The sequence below is a fragment of the Priapulus caudatus genome, unplaced genomic scaffold (genome assembly GCF_000485595.1).
Source record: "Priapulus caudatus unplaced genomic scaffold, Priapulus_caudatus-5.0.1 Scaffold2284, whole genome shotgun sequence".
NCBI classification, from domain to species: domain Eukaryota; kingdom Metazoa; phylum Priapulida; class Priapulimorpha; order Priapulimorphida; family Priapulidae; genus Priapulus; species Priapulus caudatus.
The window spans coordinates 4,459-15,669 of NW_014579345.1; the positions used below are offsets into that span (position 1 = coordinate 4,459).

Here is an 11,211-nt window from a genome sequence, read left to right on the forward strand (position 1 = left end):
GCGTGTGCGTGTGCGTGTGCGTGTGCGTGTGCGTGTGCGTGTGCGTGTGCGTGTGCGTGTGTGTGTGTGTGTGTTATGACACTCCTGTTATTATTACAACAATGCATTACGAACTTTCCCGCGTTTCACGTTACTCGACGTGAAAATGCATTTAAACAAGTATCGTTAGACGGAGAGTTGTTTCGCGCGCGCTCATCCGATTGCTTTTCGGTTTAATTTCTGTAATTTTTGCACCGCGTGCTAATAAACTCATATTTATGTACGAACCGTGAGTTGTTGGATAGATCGTGCAGCTGCAATTGACGCAGTTGCACTCCAGCATAAAATTACAATGCGATCCCGACCAGGATCTGCGTTTTAAACCGCCTCAGGGTGTTAGTCGCAAGCAAGAAGATATACGCTTGGGCTAGTATTAGAGGATATGTAATACCAGGGGTGAATAATGGAAAAATTATTAGCCCCAGGTAATACTAATACGTAGTGCGACGTTGTAGGAACCAGTTGTGTCATCACTAGGTGCTTTAGCGTTATAATTCTATATTGAGAAGACTCGACCGCAAACGCTGCAACGATTACTATGACGACGATGACGGCGACGACGATGACAGCAACGACGATGACAGCGACGACGATGACAGCAACGACGATGACAGCGACGACGATGACGGTGACGATGACAACAGCAACAACAGCCTCAAAGCGGTACAGTGGTACAGAAAGCCAGGAGCATCGATGTCTGTAATAAGGACATAGGAGCAGCAGCCCCAGATCGTGATAAAATGGCTCGGCTATACTTGAATTAAAACATCCGTGCGTCATCATCAACTTAATCCTGACGCTGTCGTGACGAACTAGGTTTGAAGGACTCAAGCAGGCTTGGAGAGAGAGAGAGAGAGATAAAATTATGTGAAAACGAGGGAGGGTAAGGAGGGTGAAAGCAATAAATTGAGAGATGTAGAAAGGGGATGAGAGGTGGGAGTTGGAGAGAGGGAAGGAGGGAGGGAGGCAGAGCGAAAGAGAGATATAGAGATAGAGAGAGATAAAAAGCAAGCGAGATTCTCTCGAAAGTTCCTTGTCGACTCCCCACTCCCTTATTCTCTTCGTGGATGCGACGAACGATATTTCTCGCACGTAAACCGTAAACAATCTGACCAGGATCTGTGGTTTTAGCTCAAGGACGTTTCTGTCAAGCAAGCGGATATAAATTAATGCTAGAACTAGGACGCCATAACACGTTTTTTAAGGTCATTTATAAATTCCCAGAAACTACTGCACGGAACTAGTTAGGAGTATTTATAGAATCTAGCAGAACCTGCCGCTGCATACTCGATGGGAAGTCATCAGAGACGAAAAATGGCCCCTAGACAAGGTGCCTGCTCGCAGACAAAGAATTACAATATCGGTCAATTTTTCAGGGATTTTCTAGGAAGGCCGTGTTTTTTTCAACGAAGACTGTCATGGCCGGTCATGCAAAACGACACATTGCTTTGCGACAGGTTTCAAACAATACCGAATATATGTGCTGCGTTATAACTATTATAATGATTGCTGTCATCTTCCCGATTCTAAAAAGGCATATACATTATTTGACAATAATGATACCGTAATTGTAACGTAATTCAGTGTTTTGATATTCCAGCGCCGCATGCACATGTGCTTAGAGAAAACTAGAGTCATTGGCAGGAATATGCATGATTTCGAATGACAAACCTATTAGCGAACATCTTTTATAGCCAATTTCGAACAGATGTAAATGCGTGTGCATTAGCTTTCAAATTGCCGTCTTTTAGACACACCTGTATACAGCGCAGACTTTTGTTGTTGAACGACAGACAACGGTAGGCAACGCTCCACGATTTACTATAACGAGCGCATCCTTGGTTCCCTCAGTTTCATTGTCATCGACATCCAGCAGTTGCCCGAACCAGCGCAGTCTTCGTTACCACAAGCAGAATCGCAGAGGACTCCCAACGACGTCATTGCCAAATCTAATTTTTGCACCAATCCGAACGAGCATCACGCAACCAACCACGGTTAACTGGTCTGGGCATGGCTTGGCTTCTTAGGCTTTCGTCGAGTCCGTGTTGCAGCTAGAGGATAGAGGGATTAATAAGAGGAAGAGCTGAGGAGGATATGTGATCAACTTAGAGTTTGAGGGCGCGAATTGATTACAAGCATTCGGCGTGGGTTTAATATCATTTGATGTTTAGTGGGGCGTGGCGGGGAAATTACAATTACGTCCCGACCAGGAATTTGGTTTTTACCTCAAGGGACCGTTTCTGTCAGCGCGGATGATTAAAAATCGTAGAACTAGGACGCCATAAAATCTTTTTTTAAGCGTCATTTTAAATTCCAAAACTACTGGACGAAACTGTAGAGATATTTTATAGAAATCTAGTTCAGAACCTGCCGCTGATTACTGCGGATGGGAATTCATCAGAAGCCGAAAAATGGGCCCTAGGACAAGGTGCTGCTCCGCAACAAAGAATTACAATACGTCAATTTTGCAGGGATTTTCCAGGAGTGGCCGCTTGTTTTTTCAACGAGGTGCTCATGGGCCGGTCGATGCACAAAACGACACATTGCTTTGGCGAAGGTTTTCAAACAACATATCGAATATATGTGCTTGCGTTATAATATTTATCCATGATTGCTGTCATCTTCCCGATTTCTAAGAGCATATACATTATTGAAATAATGTACCGTAGTTGTAACGTAATTTAGTGTTTGATTTCCCAGCGCCAATATATTCCATGCACATGTGCTTAGAGCAAAACTAGAGCTTTGGCAGCGAATCATGGAATGAATTTTCGAATGACCAAACTATTAGCGAACTCTTTTATAGCCCAATTCTCTTATCGAAACAGAATGTAGAATCATCCGTTTGTACATCTGTCACACCGCCTTTCGCGGGGCGGCCGTGCACTTGTTCTTGCTATAGTTTCAAATTGACGTTTTTTTTTAGAAAGCTTGATCCAGGCCAGATTTTTTTTCTTCGTTGTGTTTTGAACTATTTCTATGTTGTGTTGACAACAGCAAGTTTGGCACGCTACACGATATACGATAAGACGCATCCTTGGTTCCTCGTTATTGCTCATCGACAACCCAGCAGTTGCGCTGTCCAAGCGATGTCTTCGCTACAACAAGCAGAATGAGACGACGTCCCAAGACGACATTGCCAATCTAATTTTTTGCACCAATCGCAACGAGCAGCACCAACACCAGTATCAACCTTACTGCCATGGGCTCTGGCTCTAGGCTCGCTGAGTCAGTGGGTAACAGCTAGGAGATAGACGAGATAATAAGAGGAGAGCTTAGAGGAGATAATAATGCAACTTAGATTCGATGTGCGAATTGATTACAAGCAATTCAGGCGTGGCGTTTATATTTATGTTGATTGTTAGTGGGGCGTGGCGGCGGGAAATACAATTGCGGTCCGACCAGGATCTGTAGTTATAGCTCAATGAACGTTTTCTGTCAAGCAAGCAGATATAAATTAATAGCTAGAACTAGGACGCCATAAAATCCTTTTTTTATTTTCTTAAGGTCACTTATTAACATTCCATTAAAATACTGGACCGGAACTAGTTAGGAGTATTTATAGAATTCTAGCAACATGCACTGCCATTACTCGATGGGAAGTCATCAGCAGAGAAATGCGTCTCTAGAAGGTGCTGATCGCAGACAAAGCAATACAATATCGCGTCAATTTGCAGGGATTTTCCAGGAAGGCGTGTTTTTTCAACGAAGACTGTCGATGGCCGGTCATGCATAACGACACAATTGCTTTTCGCAGGTTTTCAAACAATATCGAATATATGTTGCTGCGTTATACTTTATAATGATTTGCTGTCATCTTCCCGATTCTAAAAAGGCATATAAATTATTTGACAATAATGATACCGTAATTGTAACGTAATTCAGTGTTTTGATATTCCAGGAATATGCATGATTTCGAATGACAAACCTATTAGCGAACATCTTTTATAGCCATTCGAACAGATGTAAAATGCGTGTGCAAGTTTCAAATGCGTTGTATAGTCCTGTATCCAGCAGATTTTTTGTTGACGGGGACAGGCAAACGGTTGGCACGATTACGATAAGAGCGCATTCCTGGTTCCTCGGTTATTGCTCATCGACACCCAGCAGTTGCCGCGGACCAGCGCGTCTTTCGTTACAACAAGCAGAATGAGCGACGTCATTGGGCATCTAACTTTTTCAACGCGATTAAATTCTTACAATCATACGATTGTACGTACGATATCTTATATTATTACGTATACGATTCTACGTACGAATACGCGGTGATTACTACTAAATCTCATAATGTACAAGCTAGAATGGTGCATCGCAGGCGTATTACGTACGATTAGACTACAGGGTCGTCCACCCGACTCCCGTTTTGTGTGAGTTCGGGGGTTTTCGATGCTCGCGTCGCACTTCGAAGGGCAAAAGTTGACGTCAATCCACTGGAAAGCCCGGAATTTTTCTCAACTGGCCGTTCTTAGATTTTCAGGTCATTATTGCTAGTCAGTTGTTTTTATGCCATCACTGGGCTACCGAAGATCGTATGCTACGCTCCTGCTCTTGGTCCTAAGTGCTATTATTGATCTTGCCTCTCTCGATACATAAAGTATAACATGTTCATTGATATTATATTGCTTAGGACGCGTTATGGTCCACCAAATATTTTTGAAATATTGTTTTATAAACCAGTGAGAGTCAGAAATATTTAACGGCATATAGTCCAAATAAAACAGTCATGATAAAAAGTTGGATAAAGCCTATTTGTCCTAAAAAATGCGCAAGTTTGTGCAGTAGCTGGTAACGAACACTAAATGCATCACTTATAATTACAAAAATTCGATGGACTTGTTAGACATACACATTTTAGTGCAATTTTTTTATTGGAATTTGAGGATAAGCCTATTTTCATCCTAAAATGCGCAAGTGTTAGTGCAGTAGCTATAACGAACACTAATGCAATCCTTATATACCGAAATTTCATGGACTTGTTAGACGGAAACATTTATAGTGCCTAATTTTCTTTTGATTTATTAGACAATTTTTTAAGAAACCTTTAAGAGTAAAAATGTTTTGGTTTGTTCTACGCGATTAAGATGCTTGCGCTGTTTTATCGCAGTTTCAATATTTCTTTAAAATCACAGAAAATTAATGTCTGCAGCATGCATCTTGTGTTAATTAAGTGAGTTTATGTGTTTGATCATCAGTAACATTGTTTTAGTTTTTTTCTCGGACGGACCATGGATTAGCGTTTTGATTACCTTGCTCTGTTGCACATGCGCTAACAGCTAGTGTGTATCTGTCATACGGATATGCGGTCGGCTAAGGACACAGGCGGAATCGGTTTGTGTCTGAGCCATGTATTTTATTTAGATGAGCCTCAGCAAATAAGTAGTGATAAGTGTGTAGCCATTTTCTATCGTATACATATTTCAGATTGGAACTACGTGTAACAATGGCCATTGATTTATTTGTTGGTTCTGCTGTGCGTGCGTGCGTGCGTGCGTGCTGTGCGTGCGTGGCGCGTTGGTGTTGTGTGTGTGTGTGTGTGTGTGTGTGTGTGTGTGGTGCGTGCGTGCCGTTTGCGTGCGTGCTGGTCTTGTGCAGCCGCCCGGGGGGTCGCGTGGTGTGGAAAGTAATGAATTAAATGAACAAAATTAAAAAGGCGATGTTCATGCAATTACCCAATTTATTTTAGAGAATTATTATATTATTATTATTATTACGGTAATAAGTAAACGATACAAAAGTCCATAACAATACACTATTTATATATTAGTGCCCCCAACAACAGGCATTAATGTTTTTAGTGCCAATCACATGATTTTGCCAATCTACTTGGCAAATATATATGAAGTGAATACGACAAGTTTCTTTTAAACGAACAATTTCAATTTGTATTAAACTGTCTAACGTCTCACGAATTTCAGCACAGCAAGTAGTATATTTGTGTGTTATTTGTACAAAATAAATGTATGAAAATTTACAATTTACGCTTGTTTCTGTTTACTTTTCATGCTTATATACCTTCTTGTATAACTCCTAATTTGCGCGGTGCATTCGATGTAACAAAAAGCGCTCGATCAAAACACAACCAGCCATTAATTCGAAAACTCTTGCGTGGCCGTGGGCCCAGTACGCGGAGCATTTCGTTGACGTGAACACAATGCCGTTATTAATCAATAGCGTCGCGCATAGGCAATAGTGCCCGCTCAGGGCGCGGCACTATTGGCCTATAGTACCTGCGACGTTATCAAACGATTTCTCACGTGATGCAATACAAAGTAATAATGCGCTATGAGTATAGGTTCGTCTCGTGCGGATTAAAACTACGAAATTTTTTATCAACTATTTCATTAGTTTATCGTGATTATTAATTTACCAGCATCTTAATTCCAAAATTCCTATCCCATAGGCGAATAGGAGTTACACTGAGATAGGTTGCGCACAATAAGAGACCTTCTAAGTTAAGTTAGTTGCTGAGTATATATTTTACACCACATACTGACTTGCCTTACATTTAGCAACGTGTCTCTCACCACAGTCTTATAGTGCCTCGTGATAACACGGTAACAATCAGTTCCACATACCTTATCATTTAGTAAACATAAGTATATTAAAACAGCTGGATGTGTCCGCCAGTATCCGTGTGGAAGCTCTGTGTTATTCGCACGAGCTTGCGTCACCCATCGTTCATCGCTGTGATCCGTGGAGTATTCAAGTCGCCTGATGAGGCAGCCCGTTGTGATATATGCATCGGTACAAAGTTGCCGCAACCGTATGGTGTCTTTGATAATACTCACAACCGATCACTCGCTGTATATTCGTTTACTTTCACAATATTAAGCCTGAGCATATGCGGTCGGCGATGACGCTGCGGAAAAATTTCCCGTGGTCTGCCGACTAAAACAGATTCTTACTTTTCTTACGGGACGCGAGAACGGGTCTAGCTAATATCGAATCGTTAGGTGTGATTTTATAAAATGCGTGCGCCATAGAAGCAAGGTTGATTTTGTCGATAATCGATATTGCGTGTTTCCTACGGTTGGACATAGTCACACGCGTTTCGAGCAGTTATCGTATTCTGTCTGTCATGAGTGTCACTATATATAATAATATATATATATATTAATTTATATAATTAATTACTATCATAATACTACTATATATATATATATGTGTGGTGCGTTGTGCGTGTGCGTTGTGTGTGTGGTTGTGTGTGTGTGCGTGTGCGTGTGGTTTGACGTGTTGCGCGTGTGCGTGTGGTTGTTGCCGTGTGCCGTCGTGCGTAGTGCGTCGCTGCGTGTGCGTGGTGCGTGTTGCAATGCGTTGTGCCGGTGGTGGCGTGTGACCGTGTGCGTGTGCGTGTGCAGTGTGCGTGTGCTGTGCGTGGTGCGTGGTGCTGTGTGCGTGTGCGTGGTGCGTGTGCGTCGTGCGTCGTGCGTGCTGCGTGTGCGTGTGCTCCACCTGTAGTGCGTGTGGTGTGTGTCGAATGTGTGGTGTGTGTGTGTGTGTGTGTGTGTGGTGTGTGTGTGTGTGTGTGCTCGTGTTATGACACGTCCTGCCTATTATACAATCAATGGCCAATAACGAACGCTTTCCCGCGTTTTCACGTTACTCGACGTGAAAATGCATTTAAACAGTATCGTTAGAGGCGAGAGTTGTTGTCTCGGCGCTCATCCGATTCCTTTTCGGTTTAATTTCTCAAATGTTTGCGCCGCGTGCTAATGAACTCAAATTTATATACGAACCAGAAACGATCACAGTTGCATCGGGCGCAGTTGCATTGCTGACGGTTTTCGCAACGGAAGCATGGCGGGCGGCAACGTCTACAGCAGCACGTGTAGGATCCGTCAGCGACAGGGATCATTGTCGCACCAATTGCAACTAGCAGCACCAACACCAGTATCAATTTCTGCATGGCTCTGGCTCTAGGCTTCGTCGAGTCGTAGCTTAACAGCTAAGAGGAGATAATGATGCAACTTAGATTCGATGTGCGAATTGATTACAAGCAATTCAGGCGTGGGTTTATATATTATGTTGATTGTTTAGTGGTGCGTGGCGGGGGAAATTACAATGCGGTCCCGAACAGGATCTGCGTTTTAAACCGCCTCAGGGTGTTAGTCGCAAGCAAGTAGATATACGTTCGTGCTAGAATTAGAGGATATATAATATCAGGGGTGAATAATGGCAAAATTATTATCCCCTGATACTAACGCTGCAACGATTACCATGACGATGATGATGGCGACGACGATGACAGCGACGACGATGACGGCGACGACGATGACGGCGACGACGATGACAGCGACGACGATGACGGCGACGACGATGACAGCGACGACGATGACAGCGACGACGATGACGGTGACAATGACAACAGCAACAACAGCTTCAAACGGTACAGTGGTACGGAAAGCCAGGAACATCGATGTCTGTAATAAGGACATAGGAGCAGCAGCTCCCCTTCGTGATAAAATGGCTTGGCTATACTTGAATTAAAACATCCGCGCGTCATCATCAACGTCATCAGAGACGAAAAATTGCCCCTAGACCAGGTGCCTGCTCGCAGACAAAGAATTACAATATCGGTCAACCTTGCAGGGATTTTCCAAGAAGGCCGTGTTTTTTCAATGAAGACTGTCATGGCCGGTCATGCAAAACGACACATTGCTTTGCGACAGGTTTCAAACAATACCGAATATATGTGCTGCGTTATAACTATTATAATGATTTCTGTCATCTTCCCGATTCTAAGAAGGAGCAATATAAATTATTTGACATAATGATATCTGTATATTGAGAACGGTAATGCAGAGTGCGAGTGACTTTTGATATTACAAGAATATGCATAATTTTGGAATGACAAAACCTCTTAGCGAAACAGGATGGGTGCTTTTATAGCCATCTTCGAACCAGAGTGTAAATGCGTGTGCAAGATTTCAAATTGGCGTTATTCAGGACACACCGTATATCAGGCAGATTTTATTGCTGGAACGACGCAACGTTTCGGCCAGCTACGGATAATTAATAAAAGCGCATACTGAGTCGTGAAGTTATTGCTGCCTGCGACAAACCCAGCAGTTGGCGCGGACCAGCGCGGTCTTCGTTACAACAACAGAATATGAGACGGCGTCATCTGCAAATCTATTTTCAAACAGCGCTGATTAAATCTTAATGCCAAATTATAACAGTTGTACGCGTTACGATAGACGTTTTCATATTCTGCGGTATTACGATTCTACATAGCGTCGCGTCATGGAGCCGCGCGGCGTGTGTATTGACTTGGCCTTTATGTCTAGACTTAAATCTCACTAAAAGTAGAACGAGGAAACGATTGCTGAGCATACAGCAGTCGGTGGCGGAAAGGAATAATGACGAATGCGGTCCGACAGACAGAACAGGGCGATCCTTGCGTTTTAAAACCGCCTCAGGGGTGTTGAGATCGCAAAGCAGTGAGATTATACGTTTCGTGGCTACTAAATTAGAGATAGTAATAGAGTATGAGCAGGTGAATATAATGGCAAAATTATATTCTCCTGAATATCTAACGAGCTGGTCATGATTACCATGACGCCACACGACTCGACACGCGACGACGATAAGCGACGCCCTGATGACGGCGACAACGACTGACAGAGACGACCGAAAATGACGCAACGCGACTGACGGTCGAACAATCGACAACCTAGCACCGACACAGCCTCACGTACAGTGTATCGAGAAAGCCAGGAACAGTCGATGTCTGTAAAAAGGCTAAGCCGGTATGGGAGCAGCAGCTTCACAGTTGATAAAATGGTGCGGCTATACTTCAGAAGTGTAATACATCGGCTCGTCATCATCAACTGATCATCAGAGACGAATAAAATGTCTAGTACCAGCTGCGTCCTAGCTCGCAGACAAAAGAATTACAATATGCGGGGTACTTTGGCAGGGATTTTTCAGGAGGCCGTGTTTTTTCTTTCACGACCTTCACAAGAATCTGTCTAATGGGCCGGTCATCCCTGGCAAAATGTAACACATTGCTCTTTGCTGAAACAGGTCTCAATACAAGAATTCAGCCTGAATATATGGTGCTCGAGCACGGTTATATAATCATTAATAATCCTGACCTATCGCAGTGTTCATCCTTCCGTGCTTCTATAAAAAGCATATAAATTATTGACCATATAATGGATAGGCGCTGGTAATTGAAACGGTGATGCAGTGCTTTGAACTATTTCGATGTCATCCAGAATATGCAGATAATTTCCCGCAGAGTCGGCACGCAAGAGAGCTGTAGTTAATAGCTGAACAGTCTATTTAATCAAAGCCAAATATGAACAACATTCATTTACAGGATCGCGTGTGGCGGATACGGTATATCGTATAAATTATGCGTTATTTAAGGAAACACTATATCCCAGTGTAGATTATATTGTGTGCGCAAACGCACACAGTGCTAACGTGTGGATGTCAGACAGGTCAGTACCGCTAGCAGAGATAGAAAAAATTGAAATAGACGCTGTAACGATACAACCTTGCTGACCTTCATATAATATTGGCAAAGATTTATATAATTGCTGCGCTTCTTCTCGACGACCCAGACATTGCGACATTACACGGAGAGAATATGGCACAAAAGAATGCACGCGCGTATTGAATAGTGCTGCTTGTGCGATTACGAAGCACACGCACAACTGAGGACGGCGGGTCACTTATGCATGCTGATATTTTCTCGAAGCAACTGACACTATTAGAGATGACATACATATACCGATTATAGTAAAACTAGGGTCCAAGACTCATCGAGTTATGGTTGGGTCTATCATATCCGAAGATATCACTCGAGGTTCTACAGTACCGGAGCATAACCGGCAGTTGGGTCAGTACCTACGGCTCAAAAACCCTATCCATGATTGATCAATAATTAGCGGACTGTTAGCATCACGCGGTGACAGTTGGCGAATAAATATCACATCAATGCCGGTTGACCTCGAACCAGAGATATCTGCGTTTCTTACTAAAAGACGCCACTAAGGGTTATCGCAATGCCCTATTTAGTTAGCAGGGATTAGGTAACGATGTTCACGTCGGCTACATATACTGAATTAGACGGATATCAATTATCCAGGGGGAGGGATCAAAATGGAAAAATCTCATTATTTCTCATCGCGGGTAGAAATGAAAACACTATTGCTCGGCTAA

The 11,211-nt window shown here is 43.0% G+C and overlaps 1 long non-coding RNA gene across 1 annotated transcript in view; it reads right to left on the reverse strand.

Moving 5' to 3' along the window:
• LOC106818499 overlaps positions 1-8,270 on the reverse strand; it is a 12,595-nt gene extending 4,325 nt beyond the window's left edge. The window contains exon 1 of the long non-coding RNA XR_001395235.1: positions 7,776-8,270. This is a non-coding gene — a long non-coding RNA (uncharacterized LOC106818499). The remainder of the gene's footprint in view (positions 1-7,775) is intronic.
• Between the last annotated feature and the right edge of the window lie 2,941 nt (positions 8,271-11,211).